The following is a 20,062-nucleotide window of genomic DNA, read 5'->3' on the forward strand; positions in this document are numbered from 1 at the left end:
TGCCAAAAAATTTGAAAGGAAACATTTCTACAGATTTTCAGTCGTTAGAAATGAGATAATACTGAGCTTTATGACAGTAAGTCTAAAAATTTGATTAAAAAAGACAAGTTCCTTGAAAATACAGTTTACCAATAAGAAATATAAAGGTACATAAAAATAAGAAACATAAAACCTAAATAGTCCTGTATCTACTGTTTAAAATTAAGTCTATAATTTAAAATCTTCAGGAACGCCTGACTGGCTCAGTCAATGGAGCACATGAGTCTTGACATTGGGTTTGTGAGTTCAAGCCCACATTGGGTGTAGAGATCACTTAAAAATAAAATCTTTTCAAAATAATAATTAAATAAAATCTTCAAAGAAAACTCCAGGCCCAGATAGTTTTGTCAGGGTGTTCTATTTAATGAAGAAATAGCACCAACCTTAGATAAACTTCAGAGAATAGGAAAAGGAAATAATCCCTAACTCATTCTGAGGCCAACATAATATTGATACCAAAACCTAAAAAAGACATTACAGAAAAAGGAAAATAGACTGACCTCACTTATAAATGTAGACACCAAACTCCTAAACAATCAGCAAAATGAATCCAGCAATATATAAACATAATACATCATTGCCAGTCTGGACTTTTAATTTTTTTATTTTGGGAAAGAGAAGGAGCACAAGTGGGTGAGGGGCAGAGAGACAGGGAGAGAGGATTCCAAGCAGACTCTGCGATATCCGTGCAGAGCCTGCCAGCATGGATTTATTGTAGGGATGTTAGCTTGCCTTCACATTTGAGAAATTGATCTGTGTAATTCACTATCTTAATGGACTAAAAGGGAAGAATCATATGATCATCTTAAGAGTTGTAAAAAAAAAAAAAAGTGTTGAATACATTCAACACCATTTATGATTTTTTTTAAATATATGTGCTAGCCAAATAGGAATGGAAAAGAGTTTTCTTTTTTTTTAATTTTTTTTAATGTTTATTTTTGAGAGAGAGAGAGAGAAGGAGACACAGAATCTGAAACAGGCTCCAGGCTATGAGCTGTCAGCACAGAGCACGACGCAGGGCTCGAACCCATGAACTGGTGAGATCATGACCTGAGCTGAAGTCTAGCACTTAACCAACTGAGCCACCCGGGCGCCCCAAGAGAGGAGTTTTCTTAACTTCATTTAAGGTTGTACAAAACTTTGACAAACAAAGTGTAGGTATACAAAAACCTACAAGCATTACACCAAATAGTCAAATATTAAAAATTCTCCCTTTAAATTGGCAACAAGGATGCCTGCTTTGACCACTTCTGTTTCTTTTTAAGTAAGTTCTTTGCCCAATGTGGGGCTCAAACTCACAACCCCAAGATCAAGAGTCACATGCTCCACCAACTGAGCCAGCCAGGTGCCCCTTCTTTGACCATTTCTGTCCAGCATCGTTGTGAAGGACCAAGCCAGTGCAGTAAGTAGAAAAAAAAAATAAAAAAGTAAACGATGTAAGTCTGAAAAGAAAGAACTCTCATTGTTTACAAGATAACCTGATTATGTATGTAGAAAAATCCAAAAATGCATAATTTGGATTAACAAGTGAGTTCAGTAAGGCTGCTAATATCAGTAATAAAATGTATTTCTAGGGGCTCTTGATTTCGGCTCAAATCATGATCTCATGGTTCATGGGGCTGAGTCCCAAGTCAGGCTCCACACTGATAGCGTGGAGATTGCTGGGGATTCTCTCTCCCTCTTTCTCTGCCCCTCTCCCCTACTCATGTTCACGTATACATCCTGTCTCTCAAAATAAATAAACTTAAAAAAAAAAAAAAATAGGGACACCCGGGTAGCTCAATCGGCTAAGGCTCCGACTTTGGCTCAGGTCATGATCTCACGGTTTGTGGATTTGAGCCCCGCATGGGGCCCTATGCTGACCCAATGCTCAGAGACTGGAGCCTGCTTCAGCTTCTGTGTCTCCCTATCTCCTTCCCTTTTCTGCTCGCAGTCTCTCTCTCTCTCTCTCTCTCTCAAAAATAAACATTAAAAAATAAATTTTTAAAAATAATAAATTAAAATTAAAAAATAAAGCAATGATCACGTAAATTCTAAAAAGCTTAAAAAGATGCTACAATGTCAAAATACTGAGTACACAGGAATAAATCTAATGAAACATGCCAGACCTCGATGTAGAACTAAACACAGGAAGGAAGGAAAGAAGGAAGGAAGGAAGGAACTTTGTGCCCAGCTCCTTCAGGATCTGTCTCAGCTGCAGCGCTGCCTTGGTTGAGGGCACATGGGACCCAGAGCAGCACGCGTGCAGTGACCGAATGAGACAGGAACTTGAAAGTGCCGTTTCGACCTCATGCAGGACCCTCCAAAGCCCTGGAGACTGAAGGCAACTTCCTGCCACATCACTGACCGAAGATTTGTTGGGCCAGCGTCGCCGTTTTCACTCTTTCCTTTGCGTGACCTCGCTGCCCCCAGTACCGATACCTATAAACATCTTGCACCCCACACTGTGTCTCCGCCTCTGGAGAGCATAACCCACCACAGCTGACACCGGCAGTTCCAGGGAGCGGGTGACAAGATGGGTTTGGAATAGGCCGGCAAGGAGGTCCCCTTCACTGGCGGTAAGTTGGTGGGTCTCAAAACAGCCCTTGACATAAGGTGCTGGTTCAGTTGCTCAGAGCCTTACTGTTGGTGCATGAGAATGTGTGTCCGGGTCCAAGGGAAAGCACCAACTGAAGCAGCATATCAGGCACTTGAGACTTTTGGAGGAAATGGTTACTAGAGAGATCAAAGATTTCGGTGCTGATCGATAATTACCACGCGTGTTCTACAAGAAGATGATGGACAGCGGGAGGTAATAAGCAATGGAAAGCCAGGTATCAAAAACAGACCCCTTGGTTGCATCTAATGAAGTGTTCATCTCCTGCAGTGGCAAGGCAGAGAAAGCTAAGGACCACGCCAAAGAAGATTAAACACCCAACAAAGTCAGGTCTGTTATGTCAGGACCCTAGATGGGATAAAGACCTATGGACAATAGCTCTGACGATTACTCCCTCCGGTCCTATGAACCTTCTGACCCTGCAGAAGTGGTCCATCACCCCCTAACCTCCCAAGTGGGAGCCTCTCCCTGAGAAGAGTAGAGGCCCCTCTGAGAATTCCCCCTCCCCCGCCACCGTGCCTATAGCGTAAGTCATGGCATATGCCAGCCAAGGACATGCCAAGGGATTATACCCCGTAAAAGGGCTTCAAGACGTCTCCAGTAGGCACTGGCTGCAGCCAGGGACTGGATTCTAAGCATGCTTCATCAAAGGGGCCAGAAGATTAAACTGGGTAACTCTGTTGACTTGGGAGTGCTCTGTTGAGATACGGGATTTAGTAGTTCTGTTAAGGATCCAGAATTGCCATGGTAGAAGGTGGAGAAGTGAATTAAAAGGTTTAGGGTAGTAGGAACACTGAACAGCAGGACCCACCGGATATTTGTTAGGTTTCACAGAAAGGCTCAAAAGACATACTGTTTATCAGGCCGTAAGGAATGTGCTGGTTCGAAGGGTACCAGCTCCACCAAGAAGTTCAATAATGGTGACTCTCCTAGGTAATGCCAAGGCTGACAATAGGGCAGGCTGTTAGAGACCCAGGGACTGAATTTTTTTCTTCATTTTATTTCATTTTAATTAATCTCACTTAAACAGCCACAAGTAGCTACCATATTGGACAATTCAGAAGTAGAAGATAATACCAAAACCTATCTCCACAACCTGAGAATAAGAACTTTTTTTTTAATTTTTTTAAACGTTTATTTATTTTTGAGACAGACAGAGACAGAGCATGAATGGGGGGAGGGTCAGAGAGAGAGGGAGACACAGAATCAGAAGCAGGCTCCAGGCTCCGAGCTGTCAGCACAGAGCCCGGCGCGGGGCGCGAACCCATGAACCACAAGATCATGACCCGAGCCGAAGTCGGACACTTAACCAACTGAGCCACCCAGGCTCCCCAAGAAGAACTTCTTAAACAGAACAACAACAACAACAAAAAACCACACACTAACCAAACAGAAAACAATAAACTTCACTACATAAAACTGTTCTCATAAAAAAAATAAACTGCCATACTCACGTAATGGAATACCACATAGCAATGAGAAAGAATGAACTACTGTTTCATTGAACAACATGAATGAATCTCACAAACTGTGCTGAGCCAAACACAGCAATTACAATACAGTCTATACTGTGTAAGTCCATTTATACACAGTTCAAAATGCAAACAAAACCCTAGTGTTGACGAATACCTCTGTTTACCAAGCAGATGATTGTCTTCAAAAGGAGGTAGAAGGCAGGAGTGAGAGGTCTAAGTTGCTTGACCGAATGTTTTGTGATGTGGCTCTTTCCATAAAACAATGAGCTGAACATCTATGTCTCCTATGCGTCTCCGGAAGGGTGTCGTATTTCACAATGAAAAAGTTTAAAACAAAAACTTGGGGGCGCCTGGGTGGCTCAGGTGGTTAAGTGCAGGACTCTTGATCTTGGCTTAGGGAATGATCTTGAGAACACAGAGATCGAGCCCTTGGAGAGCCTGCATGGGTTTCTCTCTCTCCCTCTCTCACTGTCCCTCCCCCCCTCAAAATAAATAAACATTTGGGCCACCTGGGTGACTCAGTCAGTTAAGGGTCCGACTTCAGCTCAGGTCATGATCTTAACGGCTCATGAGTTCGAGCCCAGCCTAGGGCTCTGTGCTGACGGTTCAGAGCCAGGAACCAGCTTTAGATTCTGTGTCTCCCTCTCTCTCTGACCCTCCCACCCCCCTGCCCCTCACACTCCATCTCTCTCCTTCAAAAATAAATACACATTTTTTTTAAAGTTCAAAATAAATAAACATTTATAAATAAAACAAAGTTATAAAATATTGGGCTGAATATTTGGTTTTATAAATATGTATATAAAACCAATATTTGGTTATATATATATGTATTTGGTATTTTGGCACTTTTTTTTTTTTTTTTTAACCATGTTCTTTTCATTTATTTAAGCTTCAGTGATACTGGGGGTCCTAACGCTTATCTATTCATGCCCGGCCGGAGCGTTTGGATGGTGTTGAAATTCTGGAGTTCCAAGAGGCCCAGACTGCAGCAAGAGACCATGCGTGTGAGTGGGCACGGAACTTCAGTCTGGCCTGGAGAAAGGACAACATCGGTGCAACAAAACCAGCACTGGCCATGGGTGTTTTCCCTTTCAGCCTCAGTGAAGGCAGGACAGGAGAAGCAGTCCCTTACTCCAGTGTTATGGTCCTGTCACCCACTCTTCCCAGCTGTCTGTGGGGGATAGAGGAAGACGGTACTTTCTGCCAGCTCACTAGGCATTTTAAAAGTTTCTACAGTTGCCAAGGGCTGGGGGCAGGAAAGAACGAAGAGCAGTTGTTTAACGGATTCGGCGTTTGCTTTTGGAGTGAACATGTTTTGGAACTACAGGTGGTAGTGTAATAAGCCGTGTACTAAATGCCACTGAATTGTACACTTTAAAATGGTTCCTCTTAGGGGCGCCTGGGTGGCTCAGTCGGTTCAGCGTCCAACTTCGGCTCGGGTCATGATCTCACACTCCATGAGTTCGAGCCCCACGTCAGGCTCCGTGCTGACAGCTCAGAGCCTGGAGCCCGCTTCAGATTCTGTGTCTCCCTCTCTCTCTGCCCCTCCCCAACTTGGGCTCTGTCTCTCTCTGTCTTTCAAAAATAAATAAATGTTAAAAAAAATTAATAAAAAATAAATAAAATAAAACAAAATAAAATGGTTCATCTTAAGGATACCTAGCTCACTCAGTCAGTGGAGCTTGCGACTTTTTTTTTTTTAATGTGTATTTATTTATTTTTGAGAGAAAGAGAGAGAGGTAGAGAGCAAGCAGGGGAGGGACAGAAAGAGGAAGACAGAATCCCAAGCAGGCTCCGTGCCATTGGCACAGAGCCGGATGCGGGGCTTGAACCCACAAACCATGAGATCATGACCTGAGCCTAAACCAGGAGTTGGACGCTTAACCAACTGAGCCACCCAGGCACCCCCATGTGACTCTTGATCTTGAGGTTGTAAGTTTGAGTCCCACATTGGGTGTAGAGATTACTTAAAAATAATATCTTTTTTAAAGATGGTTAAACTTATGTTTAACAGTTCTCCCTGTCTCTGTGCTCCCCCCTCACTCGTTCTCTCTCTCTCTCAAAATAAATGAATAAATATCTCTTAATATATTTTTTAATGTTTGTTTGTTTTTGAGAGAGAAAGAGAGATAGAGCGTGAATGGTGGCAAGTCAGAGAGAGAGGGAGACACAGAATCCGAAGCAGACTCCAGGCTCTAAGCTGTCAGCACAAAGCTCGACGCGAGGCTTGAACTCAGTGGACCGCAAGATCATGACCTGAGCCGGTCATATGCTTAACCAACTGAGCCACCCAGGTGCCCGTAAATATTTTTTTTTATATTAAAAAAAATAAAAATGATGCAAAACTCGGTGGACATCTTTAACAAACAAGCAAAAGACTATGTACTTTTCTTTTGACATAAAGGCAGAACATATCTTTCTAAAAAGAAATAGACTTTTAAAGTTTCTGGCAACCCTTCTCGCTCAGTCAGAAGAGCATGCAACTCTTAATCTCCGGTTCGGGAGTTTGAGCCCCACATTGGGTGTAGAGATTACTTAAACATAAAATCTTAAAATAGTAAAAAATAATAAAAAATTTAACAATGAAAAATAAAGTGTCTGGCATCCCTAAACCTATCAAGTTGCTTCTTTTTTTCTTAAGGTTGCGCAAGGTGATTTTTTAAGGTGTACAATGTGATGATTTAATACGTCTATACCTGGTGAAATGATTATCATAATCAAGTTAATTAACACATCCACCTGCTTGCATAGTTTACTTTTCTGAGGGGTGACTTAAGAACTACTCTGCTCGCACATTTCAAGTATACAATATAGTATTATTAACTATAGCCACCACACCATTCGTCAGATCCCCAGAGCCTTGTCATCTTAGGAAACATGAAAATTTGTAGCCTTTGACAAACATCTCCCCATTTCCCTGATCCCACAGTCTCTGGCAATTACCATTCTACTCTGGTTCAAGGAATTTGACTTTTTTATTTTTATTTAAAACAATTTTTTTAATGTTTATTTTTCAGAGTGTGTGTGTGTGTGCATGTGTGTGTGTGTGTGTGTGTGCGCGCGAGCACACGCACGTCACTGGGTGGAAAGAAAGCTTTAACAGAGGATCTGAAGTCGGCTCTGTGCTCACAGCAGACAGCCTGCTGAAGGACTCAAATTCACAAACTGTGAGATCATGGTCTGAGCCGAAGTCGGACGATTCAACTACCCAGGCGCCCTGATTTTTACTTTTAAAGCTTTGTTTTGTTTTGTTTTGTTTTTTTAAGAGAAAGAGAGAGCACAAGCAGGAGAGGGGCCGGGAGATTGGGACAGAGAGAATCGCAAGTAGGCTTCTCACCGTCAAGTGCCAGGAGCCCCGTGTGGGGCTCGAACTCATGAACCGTGAGATCACGACCTGAGCCGAAACCGAGAATCAGACGCTCAACCTGCTGAGGCACCCAGGCTTCCCAGAGGAGTTTGACTTTTTCAGATTCCACATAGAAGAGCGAGATCATGCAGTGGTTCTCTTTCTGTGTCTGGCTTACGTCACGCGGCATAACGTCCTCCAGCTTGAGCCATGCTGTTTTTGCTTTTCAGTCTTGTACCCACCACCTTTCCTTCTCTCTGCCAGTTGGATATTTTCAGTGCGTCTGTGTTTGTGAGCATGCACAGGCACCTCTGTGGTTTGCCTTTGCCTCAGTTCTCTGACCTTTCGCAGGCGCTCCTGTGGGGAGCGTGCTTTGCTGAGTCTGCATGTTTACAGGCGGTCCTCAAACTGATCGCCAGAGGAAGCCAGGCTTCCTGGGGTCCTGAATCAGCAGAGCAGGAAGGAAATAAAAAGGCCACAGAACTGTCGAAGAGGAAGAAGACAACTTGAGGGCAGAATCTGTACCTCTAGGGACAGGTCTGAGAAAAAGAAACCGTGTGATGCCTTGGAGTCCCATCATCCGCGAATAGAGGCAGAGGCTCCAGAGCAAGGCTCCAGCGATGCTGTTTCTTCCAATCAAACGACCTTGGGTAAGTCCTTGGCCTCTCTCCCTCCCGTGGTTTCCCCATCTGTAAAATGGGAACGATAAAATAGCCTTTCCCGTTGGTTGTCGCGAGGATCCTAGGCATCTGAAACCAGAGCTTGGCGAGAGTTAAGTGCTACCTCCTCCTACTTTCAAACGTTTCAGTTTCAAAGTCGAGAATTGGAAAAGACCCATTTATTTTCTTCCTGTCTTTCATCTCTTGTGTTCCAGTTAATAACGAACATCAAATGAGCAAACCAGTGAACAAACCAGAAACACCCTGCTAACCTATTTTTGGCATTTGCCACGGAACCAAGATTTCTTCCACAGGCAAAGGGCACCCAAACAGGGTGAAGTCAGAGGAAACTGTCATCCTGGGTCCTATTGCCATTGGAACTGAGGGCCACAAGTCCAAATCCCATATTCTAGCAGTAGAAGGTTCAGAGTGGATACTTTCCTTCAACAAGCACAGCAAGAAATACACAATTCAGGGAGGAAGCCTTACATGGCAAACCTCATCTTTACAAGTATCAGGATTGGGTGCTTGGGTGGCTCAGTCAGTTAAGCGTCCGACTCTTGGTATAGGCTCAGATAATGATCTCATGTTTCCTGAGATCGAGCCCCTCGTCAGGCTCTGCTCTGATAGGGTGGAGCCTGCTTGGGATTCTGTCTCTATCTCTCTCTCTTTCTGTCCTGCCCCAGCGCTCTCTCTCTCTTTCTCTCTCTCCTCTCAAAATAAATAAACTTTAGAAATGTTAGGATGTACCAGGAAAAGTGTTTAGGTCTTGAGGGGCCATGAGACCTGGGCCTTACTGCCCATCGGATTGGGGTTGTTGGAGGGGTGCCTGGCTGGCTCAGTCAGTGGAGCACGTGACTTGATCTCAGGGTAGTGAGTTCGAGCCCCACGTGTAGTGTGGAGTTTACTAAAAAGAAAAAAAAATAGTCATGAGGGTTTTGGCTAAGAACCAGCTTGAGGGGGTGGGAGAACAGTGTTTTAATTACAAGTCAAACTTCACTTTCAGGGAAAAAACAACCCTTAGGCTTTTTCTGTTCTATTTAGCTTAATTTTAATCTTTCTCTCCAGCAGGTAACTCTTCAGTGGAAAGGGTCAAGGTTCCTCACAGTTTCTATCTACAGGCCAGTTATATACCAAAGACCCCCCCCCCCCCAGAAGCTGATTTCCCATTTTTACATAAAGTCCTGCAAAGAAACTCTCCCTGTTCAAGTGCATTGAGTCCATTTCTTCTGCCATTTCTGATGCTACAGGGTTAATCCGGTATGAAGAGAGTGACAAAGTGCAGGGGTTTTTGTTTTGTTTTGTTTTGTTTTTTTAGATTCCACATTCATAACCAAGTACTTGGCAACCGGCCCTCTCATATGTTGCGAAACAAAAATGTGTTGCCTTCAGTGTGTTTTTAATAGGCCAAGCAGTTTATTTGATCACAGTGCTTGGGTCTAGACTCAGAGACACCAGAACTTTCCCACTGTGTTGTCACTGCTTTGGTTAGTATCTTGGTTTCCCTTTGTCTTTCTAAAGAACCATTTGGGGACTGGGAGAGTGATTTCCTGGGAGTAGCTACAGGCCCTTGACCACGACCTAAACTCTTCCAAGGAATTCGCATCCAGGCTTGCAAAATATTTTGCAAAACTTGCAAAAATTCACCAGTTCTAGATTTTGAAATTACTGGCACAGGCAAGCGTCTACAATCGTGAAATTCTCATGAGTGGGGTAGAGCAAATTTCTATAAACAAAGTAAACTCCAATCTCTGCAGCCCTTTGTGGAAATATTTATGCCCCGCGAAAAGGGTCCCTTTCAGCTCTAGGATGCTATAATATAAACATTTACTATAAATGAAGTGCTTTGTGAAAACACCCATTCCCTCGGAAAGCTTCTAGTACCTAATTTTACCTAAACACCTCTTTTTGCTCCATAGGTTTGGCGGAAAGGTAAATATCCCTTGTGATTCTCCGGACAAGAGAGGAGCCAAATGTATAGTGGATGTAAGTCCGTTTTATTAAGGGGCCTGAAAGTATAAACAACAACCAAAAAAACCTTGCAGACCCACGAGCCTTGTGACCAGCTTTCGTGGAACTCAGCGGTCCTCCTCAGAGCCACAACCAGAGGCCCTCCCATAACAGTGAACCCCGGTGTCCCAGAAGACAGCAGCAGGGCCAAGGGTTGATTTATCAGCCGTTATTCAAATCCCCACTTGTAGACAGCTGGATTTCTTTTCAGCGCAGCCTAATTATTTTTTGCTGGCCCTTGTATTCACGTCCGCTCGCCTGATTTACTTGAATAAAGGCTTGTGTGAAGTGAAGAGTCTCCAACCAAATGACCATTGGAAGTAGATAGTGGTTCAGTGCACCGGACAAAGCGGTGCTTCCTGGAACTCTCCTTCCAGACGGGTCAAAAGCCATAGCCCCGGAGACCAAGGAGCCAGCCTCAGGCCGACGGGAACAGCTGAACTTTCTCCCCTGCTATTCCCGACCTCTCTCCCTTGCTTGGCGCATCTCGTGCTTTCTTGCCTGCCTCTTTCCTTTTCCTGTTTTCCTTCTCTCCCCTTCCTCCCTTAGCAGCCGCAGTCTTACTCATACCACACCTCTTAACCAGACGTCTTACTGTCCTCCATCCTACTTTCCGGGGCACCTTTGGACTTGTTCCTGTTTTCTTCTCCTCTTTCCAAACATCTCCTGTCTCCACGTACGGGGCCCAGGCCACCCCCACCCAAATCTAGTGTCTTGTATGCCACCAGTCCCGATACTGTCCCCGGAGTCAGAGTTGTTAAATTGTCCTTGGTAATTACTTCCTTCTGGCTTTGGAATGCAGGCTTGTCACACACCCCAATAGCCATTTTTCTTCTCCTCCACTTTTGGACGGAACATGGCTGCCCAGACTGCAATTCACAGCCTCTCTTGCAGCCAGAAGTTGCCCTGAACAAAGAGGTGACCCCAGAACTGCCATGTGGAGTGCCTAGCAAACGTCCTTAAAGGGTAACGTGAAGCACCCTTCTTTGCTCCTTCCTAGTTCCTACCAACTAGAATATGAGTGTTGTCTGGAGGTTCAGTAGCCAGCTTAGATCATGAGGCTGCTCTCCGAGCCACAGAGCAGTAAGACCGGGGCGGGGTCTCTGGTCTCTTGATTAGAAGGCCTCCGTACCAGCCCTGGACTGACTGCCAAGTTCTGTTACTGGAGGAAGAAGCTAACCTTCCATCACATTTAAGGCACAATTGTCTTTGAAAGATAGATGTAGCCAAATGTACATTCTAACATGGAATGTATAAAATCATATGGCACATAAATCAAATTTGCTGAGACCCATGCCCAAGGTTGGGCCTTGCAAAGAGAACAGACATAAAGGAAAGAAATTCTAATTACTCAAAACCCTGGTGACCATCTTTTCATAGGTTTACCAGATTCCCTCAGTGCCACAAATGATGAGCAATAATATAGCCTTTCGGTCCAGAGGCAGAAGATATTTTAATGTTCTGGAACTTTGGGGGGGATGGAGAGGCGACTGCAGTCTTAGCCACAAATTGCAAGAAGACCACAAGGAAGGGGGCTGCCTGGGTAGCTCAGCCCATTGGGCATCCGACTTCGGCTCAGGTCATGATCTCGCGGTTCATGAGTTCGAGCCCCGCGTCGGACTCTGTGCTAACAGCTCTGTTTAGCCTGTTTCGGATTCTGCCTCTCCCTCTCTCTCTGTCCCTTCCCCGCTCATGCTCTGTCTCTCTCTTCCTCAAAAAATAAACATTTAAAAATTAAAAAAAAAAAAAAGAATACTCTAAGGAGGGGCTTAGTCAGCAGAGCCTGTGACTCTTGAACTCAGGGTCTTGAGTTTAAGCTCCGCGTTGGGTGTGCAGTCTACTTGATAAATAAATAAATAAATAAATAAATATTAAAATAAAAAAAGAATAGTACAAGCAGTTCCCATACAATCTTTACCCACATTCCTCAAATACTAACATTAAAAAAAAAGTTACCCTTTTACTTCATTCACTTTATCACTCTCTGTTACACAATTTTTTTTTTCCTGAAACATTTGAGAGTAAGTTACAGACACACTGGCCCTTCACCAAGAAATACCTTAAGCATGTTTCCTAAAAATAAGGGCTTATGTGACACCATAACCACAGTAACATTATCCAAATCAGAAAATCAGCCCTCATGTAATGCTATTACCTAACCAATAGACTTCTCTTAGTTTTTACCGGTTGCCCAGATCGAGTCCTTTGCTACAAAAGATAATCCCAAATCACATGTTGCAGTCTCTCGTGTGTCTCTCTATCCCTCTTCAATCTGGAAAAATGTGTCTTACCCCGTCTTTCATAGTCTTGACATTTTTTGGAGAGTTGGTTATTATGTAAAATGTCCCTCAGTTTGGGTACATCCAATGCTTTTCTTATGATTAGATTCAGTTTGTGAATTGGGGGCCAGAATACTCCAGAACTAATGCTCTGTTGATTCTCAGTGCATCCACCCTATCAGGAGGCATATGGCACCAATTTCTCCTGTTACTGGTGATGTTAACCTTGACCATTGGTTAGCTTTGTGTCTGCCAGGTTTGGCCACTGCAAGGTTATTGTTTTCTCTTTGAAAAATTAATAGGTATCTTGTGGAGAGATACTCGGAGACTGTGGAAATATCCTGCTAATCCTCTAGCTTTTACCCACTAATTTTAGCATCCATTGATGATTCTTGTGTGAATCAATTATTACTCTACTGGTTGCCCAATAATGATTTTACTTACTATCATTATTATTTTTTAATGCTGATTTATTTTTGAGAGAGGGAGCGGGGTAGGGACAGAGAGAAAGGGAGACACAGAATCTGAAGCAGGCTTCAGGCTCTGAGCTGTCAGCCCAGAGCCCAACACAGGGCTCAGACTCGTTAACCGTGAAATCATGACCTAAGCTGAAGTCAGACGCTTAACCGACTGAGCCACCCAGGCATGCTCCCCCCACCAAATGATTTTATAACAGTTTTTCATTTCTGAGGAGGATCAAAATTTCTTCATTTTTTAAATTTTTATTTATTTGCTTCTGAACCCACTTGATTGACATATGATTGAAATTTAGAACATGAAAGCAAAAACCCAGGCAGGTGGTGATTCTCTCCATGAACACTATAAATAAAAATGATTTACCCGAGGGCACCTGGCTGGCTCAGTAGGCAGAGCATGCAACTCTTGATCATGAGGTTGTAAATCTGAGTCTCACGTTGGGTGTAAGCATTACTTAGAAGTATTTTTAAGGTCGCCTGGGTGGTTCAGTCAGTTAAGCATCCCGCTCTCGATTTTGGCTCAGGTCATGGCCTGACGTTCATGAGTTCGAGCCCCGCATCGGGCTCGGCTCTGCACTGACAGTATGGAGCCTGCTTGAAATTCTCTCTCTCTTTCCCTGTCTCTCTGCTCCTCCCTGCATCTCTCTCTCTGTCTCTCTCTCAAAATAAATAAATAAACTAAACAAAAATTTTTTTTTTAATTTTTAAAAAAATAAATAATTTACCCATTAAGAAATCTCTTTATGAGGGGCACCTGAGTGACTCAGTCAGTTGAGCATCCGACTTTGGCTCAGGTCATGATTTCACAGTTCACGGGTTCAAGCCCCACATCGGGCTCTGTGCTGACAGTTCAGAGCCTGGAGCCTGCTTCTGATTCTGTGTCTCCCTCTCTCTCTGCCCCTCCCCCACTTGCTCTCTCTCTCTCTTAAAAACAAATAAATAAATAAAAATTTTTTTTAATTTAATTAAAAGAAAGAAAGAATTGGCTAGGTGTCAGCCTTCCCATCCCAGTATCTTCATGGTCCTAGCACCTACCTGGGGAGATCTCACCCGGCATTGTACCAAACATGAAATACACCCACATCCTGTAATCACATCAATTAATAGGTATCTGTGTTACATTATATGTGTCGGTTTTCACTGGTTAGTTGGCCTATTTTGTCAGCATTTGATTAGTTGTAGTAAGTTTTGAGTGTAAAGGCAATGCGTTTTCTTGAGGTCTCAAATCTTTTTGTAGGCTTCTGCACAGCTCATAGGACTAAGGGACCGCATCTGCAGTACCTAATGAATTTTAAGTTGCAAGAAGTTTTATTTACTTTATCTTAGAGACAAATGTCCCTGAATTAATCAAACTTACTTCTTTTTTTTTTTTTTTTTTTAGTGTTTATTTATTTTTGAGACAGAGAGAGACAGAGCACGAATGGGGGAGGGGCAGAGAGAGAGGGAGACACAGAATTGGAAGCAGGCTCCAGGCTCTGAGCCATCAGCCCAGAGCCCGACTCGGGGGTCGAACTCACGAACCGCGAGATCGTGACCTGAGCTGAAGTCGGATGCCCAACCGACTGAGCCACCCAGGCGCCCCTCAAACTTACCTCTTAAAAAAACAGACAACAACAACAACAAAAAAACGGCTTTATTGAGATTTAATTTCCATACCATTAAAGTGTACAATTCAGGGCATCTGGGTGGCTCAGCCATTTAAGCATCGGACTCTTGGTTTTGACTCAGGGCGTGATCTCACGGTTTGTGACTTCCAGCCCCGAATCGGGCTCTGTGCTGACAGCAAGGAGCCTGCTTGGGATTCTCTCTCTCTCTCTCTCTCTCTCTCTCTCCCCACCCTTTCTCTCTGCCCCTCCCCTGCTCACACACACACACACACACTCTCTCTCTCTCTCTCTCTCTCAAAATAAATTAGCTTAAAAAAATAAAAATAAAGTGTACAATTCAATGGTCTTTAGTGCATTTACAGACTTACGCAATCATCAGCACTATCTAATTTTAGAACATTTCATCACTCCAGATAGAAACCTTGTGCCCACTTAACGTCACTCCCCCATCCTTCCCCTAATCCCTGGCCACCACACAACTACTTTCTTGTCTCTATAGATTTGTCTTTTCTAGACTTTTCGTATAAATGGAATCGTATAATATGTGGTCTTTGTGATTGACTTCTTTCAACGTAGTCTAATGTTTTTGAGGTTTATCCATGCAGTAGCATGTATGTATCAGTATTTCATTCATTTTTATTACTGATTAAGTACTACTTAGTATGGATGGAACACATTTCATTATCCATTCACCAGCGGCTGAGCACTTGGGTTGTTTACACTTTGGGGCTATTGTAAGCCATGCAGCTGTGAACATTTTGTGCAAGTCTTTGTGTGGATATATATTTTTGTTTACCCAGGAATGGAACTGCTGGGTCATGTGAGAACATTTAGGGAAATTGCCAAACCGTTTTCCACAGTGATTGCACCATTTTACGTTCCTGCCAGCAGTGAATGAGGGTTCCACTTTCTCTACGTTCTCACCAACACTTGTGGTTCTCTTTTTTTATTCCAGCCATTCTGGTGGGTATAGAGTAGTAGATCATTTTGGGTGGTTCTTTTTTTTTTTTTTTTTTTAAGTTTATTTATTTTGAGAGAGAGAGAGAGAGATTGTGCACACGTGCAGACTCTCACACGGGGAAGGAGGGAGGGGGAGGGGGAAGGGCGCAGAGAATCCAAAGAAAGCTCTGTACTCCTGGGGCTCAAGCTCAGGAACCCTGAGATCCAGACCTGAGCTGAAACCAAGAGTCAGATGCTTAACCGACTGACTGAACCGCCCTGGTGTCCATCATTTTGGTTTTGCTCTGCATTTCCCTAATGATTAGTGATGTCAAACATCTTTTCATGTGTTTATTGGCCATTCGTGTATCTTCTTTGAGAAATATTTATTCAAATCCTTTGCCCATTTATTGTATTTCATTTCATTTCATTTCATTTCATTTTTTTTTTATTAAATTTTTTTTTTTAACGTCTATTTATTTTTGAGACAGAGAGAGACAGAGCATGAACGGGGGAGGGTCAGAGAGAGGGAGACACAGAATCTGAAACAGGCTCCAGGCTCTGAGCTGTCAGCACAGAGCCCGACGCGGGGCTCGAACTCACGGACCGTGAGATCATGACCTGAGCCGAAGTCAGCCGCTTAACCGACTGAGCCACCCAGGCGCCCCATTTCATTTCATTTTTAATTTGAGAGAGAGTGTGAGCAGGGGAGAGGGGCAGAGAGAAAGGGAGAGAATCTTAAGCAGGCTCCACACTCAGCATGGAGCCCAATTCGGGGCTCAATGCTACAACCCTGGGATCATGGCTTGAGCCAAAATCAAGAGTTGGACACTCAACCGATTGAGCCACCCAGGTTCCCCTGCCCATTTTTATTTTTTAAGATTTTAGTTTTAAGTAATTTCTACACCCAACATGGGGCTCGAGCCCACCACCCCAAGATCAAGAGTCCCATGCTCCACCAACTGAGCCAGCCATGTGCCCCCGAATTCTTCCTTTTATTGTTTGTGCTTTTGGTGTCGTATCTAAGAAATCATTCCCCAAGCCAGGATCATGAAGATTTATTCCTATGTTTTATTCTAAGAGTATTATAATTTGGGGGTTGCCTGGCTGCCTCAGTCAGTGGAACAGTCAACACCTGATCTCGGGCTTGTGAGCTTAAGCCCTGCGTTGGGTGTAGAGATTACTTGAAAATACGATCTTTAAAAAAGAGAGAAAGAATTTTAGCATTTTACCCTTCTATGATCCAGTGTGAGTGAGTGTTTGTGCATGGTGTCAGATAGGAGTTCAATTTAATTCTTTTACAGGTAGGTATTGAGTTGTTGGAGCAGCATTTGTTGAAAAGACTACCCTTCCTGGGGCGCCTGGGTGGCTCAGTCAGTTAAGCATCTGACTTCGGCTCAGGTCATGACCTCGCCATCCGTGAGTTCGAGCCCCGTGTCGGGCTGTGCTGATGGTTCAGTGCCTGGAGCCTGTTTCGGATTCTGTGTCTCCCTCTCTCTCTGACCCTCCCCCGTTTATGCTCTGTCTCTCTCTCTCAAAAATAAATAAATGTTAAAAAAAATAAAAAAAATAAAAAAAGAAAAGAAAAGACTATCCTTCCCCCCATTGGCTTATCTTGTCCTCTGAATTTTACAACGCTCCTAAAAGTCTTAAATCTAGTGGCAGGATCTGAAAATTAGGGAAAAGTGGTTATTTCCAGGTCTGATGTGACTGCTGGTACTGGAACCTGTCCTGCAGACCTCTCAGATGGTAAGCTTGCTCTTGCAAGAAAAGTAATGGCCTTCTGCTTCCCAAGGTGCCAACAGAGATTTCTGGTTATTTATTTATTAAAGTTTATGTATTTATTTATATATTTATTTTGGTATTTTTTTTATTTTTTATTTTTTTAAATTACATCCAAGTTAGTTAGCATATAGTGCGACAGTATCAGTAGATCCCTTAATGCAGCGGACCCATTTAGCCCATCGCCCCTCCCACCACCCCTCCAAAGTTTATTTATTTGTTGAGAGGGAGAGAGACACAGACAGAGAGAACAAGTGGGGGAGGGGCAGAGAGAGAGGGAGACAGAGGATCTGAAGCAGGCTTTGTGCTGACAGCAGACAGCCTGATGCGGGGCTCAGCCTCAGGAGCCGTGAGACGATGACCTGAGCCAAAATCAGACACTTAACCGACTGAGCCACCCAGTCGCCCCAGATTGCTGGTTTTTTAGAGCACCGGTGGTGTTCCAGTTTTACTGGCTTTGTGCATGGGGGTTTCCCGTCCCATCAGCACCTAGGTGGTGATCATAGCAATGGAAGCTAAGTATTACCCACAGAGCAGCGCCGTGTATAACTGTCAGGACCCGGCTCCATTAGGTCCAAACTCGGGTAGCCAACGTGGCCACCGTGACTGCTGGTGACTATGCCTAAGGACCCTGGTATTTCCGGAAGTGATTTTGCAAACGTAGGCGAGGCTACTATAAAGGATTGAAAAAGTGAGAGCTCATGGGAACTGAGATTTGGACATTTATTTAAATGGGGTCCTACGTATAGTCACAGGCCCTGCCTGTGCACTGTGTGTGTGTGTGTAACAGTGTGCAGTGGGGGCCCAATGCATTCTTCCCGGTGACGAAACTTGTCCAGACCTAGGATCGGAACAGAGCAAGAAACCAGCCCGGCACACCGAGATCAAGAATTTGGAGCTGGAATCCGAGGCCAAAGAGCATAGATGGGCCAAAGCTAAAACCAGGAGTGAAACAAAGATCTTGATCAGGAGCCAGACATCAGGATCCAGGAAGGCAGGATACAACAGAGACATTGAGTGTGGACAAGAGTGTGGTAAGAATGAGACACCCGAGACAGAAACCAAGGATCACGTTGTGCCTGGGAGTCTAGGTAATCTTGTAGTTGGATTTAGAGGAAAACTGGGTGATTTTCCCGCTGACCAGCCTTTTAGGAACTGCAGAGATGTTCATTTCTACATTCCAGACAGGTGGGTTCCTGGCACGGCTGGTCTCACTGTAGGTGCTTGTGACAGCTCCTGACCCAAGACACGTGCATGGCAAATGCCTAGGATGTGTCTCATGTGGCAGCAGGTACATTTGGAGGTAGAAGCTACTGTCAGAGTATAAGACAAATCCTGCTCTCAGGAAGCTGAGAAGTCGGCTGGCTTAGACTACTTCCAGGGTGGGGGTGCCTGGCTAGCTCAGCCGCTAGACCATGCAACTCTTGATCTCAGGGTTGTGAGTTCAAGCCCCACAATGGGTAGAGAGTTTACTTTAAAAAAAAATTGAGGGGGGGGTGGGTGCGCCTGGGTGGCTCACTTGGTTAAGCAGCTGAGTCTTGATTTCAGCTCAGATCATGATCTCATGGTTCATGAGTTCGAGCCCCACACTGGGCTCTGTGCTGACAGTGTGGAGTCTGCTTAGGATTCTCTCTCTCTCTCTCTCTCTCTGTTCCTCCCCCACTTGTGCTCTCTCTTTCTCTCTCAAAATAAATACACTTAAAAGAAATTTTTTTAGGGGTGCCCGGGTGGCTCAGTCAGTTAAGTGTCCGACTCTGGGTTTCGGCTCAGGTCACGATCTAGAGTTCAAGTCCTGCATCACACTGTCTCTGTCTCTCTCAAAATAAATAAATAAACTTTAAAACAAAAAAATATTTTAATAAAATAAAGAATATTTCTGGACTGGACACAGGTCCTGGGACTGTGAAGTCTGCATTCAGCTTAACCATAGTGGCAAACAATGATCAGCCCTAATTCATGTCCAGGTCAGCACAGCTAATAAACGGAAGAGCCAAGATTAAAATTTAACTTTCTTTATTCTCCAATGGGGCTCTTTCCTTCTTCTGCACCAAGACTCAGAGGCACAGTAGAAGGAGAGAATGAAAAGGGCTGAGATTTGATTATTTCCGGAGGGAAGAATGATAAGAGAAGAAAGTTAAGAAGGAAGAGACAGTGTAGGGGAGAGGGTTAACAGGAGGGCAAGCAGTGAAAGAGAAGGGGAAATGTTAGGGAACTTATTAGTTACAGTTCTGCAGAGAGATGGAACCAGATTATATAATGTATGTAACATACTTAGTACACACACACACACACACACACACGTATATACGTGTTCATAAAGAGATTGATTATAAGAAATTGACTCACAGAATTACAGAAGTTAAGGGGCGCCTGGGTGGCTCAGTCAGTTGGGCGTCCGACTTTGGCTCAGGTCATGATCTCGTGGTCCGTGAGTTCGAGCCCTGCATCGGGCTCTGGGCTGACAGCTTGGAGCCTGGAGTCTGTTTTGGATTCTGTGTCTCCCTCTCTCTCTGACCCTCCCCTGCTCATGTTCTGTCTCTCTCTGTCTCAAAAATAAATAAATCTTAAAAAAATTTTTTTAAAGAATTACAGAAGTTAAGAAATCTCAAGATCTGGGGCACCTGGGTGGCTCAGTCACTTGAGTGTCCAACTTTTGATTTTGGCTCAGGTCATGGTCTCGTGGTTCCTGGGATGGGGCTGCATGCTGACAGCACACTGTGCTTGGGATTCTCTCTCCCTCTCTGTCTGCCCCTCCCCTACTCTCCCTCTCTTTCCCTCTCCCTTTTTTAAGTTAAATAAACTTAAAAAAAAAAAAACAAAACACCTCAAGATCTGCAATCAGCAAGCTGGA

General features: G+C 44.0%; 1 long non-coding RNA gene across 2 annotated transcripts; it reads left to right on the plus strand.

Annotated features, from left to right (window-relative positions):
- The first annotated feature begins 7,619 nt into the window (after positions 1 to 7,619).
- LOC125917549 (uncharacterized) lies at positions 7,620 to 11,998 on the plus strand. Of its 2 annotated transcripts, none has more exons than XR_007456224.1 (2): positions 7,620 to 8,109; positions 9,437 to 11,998. It is a non-coding gene; the product is annotated as an uncharacterized LOC125917549 (long non-coding RNA). The 2 variants fall into 2 exon arrangements; XR_007456223.1 differs by having other exon boundaries at positions 10,038 to 11,998.
- Positions 11,999 to 20,062: the final 8,064 nt, after the last annotated feature.

The sequence above is a fragment of the Panthera uncia genome, unplaced genomic scaffold (assembly GCF_023721935.1).
Source record: "Panthera uncia isolate 11264 unplaced genomic scaffold, Puncia_PCG_1.0 HiC_scaffold_1989, whole genome shotgun sequence".
NCBI classification, from domain to species: domain Eukaryota; kingdom Metazoa; phylum Chordata; class Mammalia; order Carnivora; family Felidae; genus Panthera; species Panthera uncia.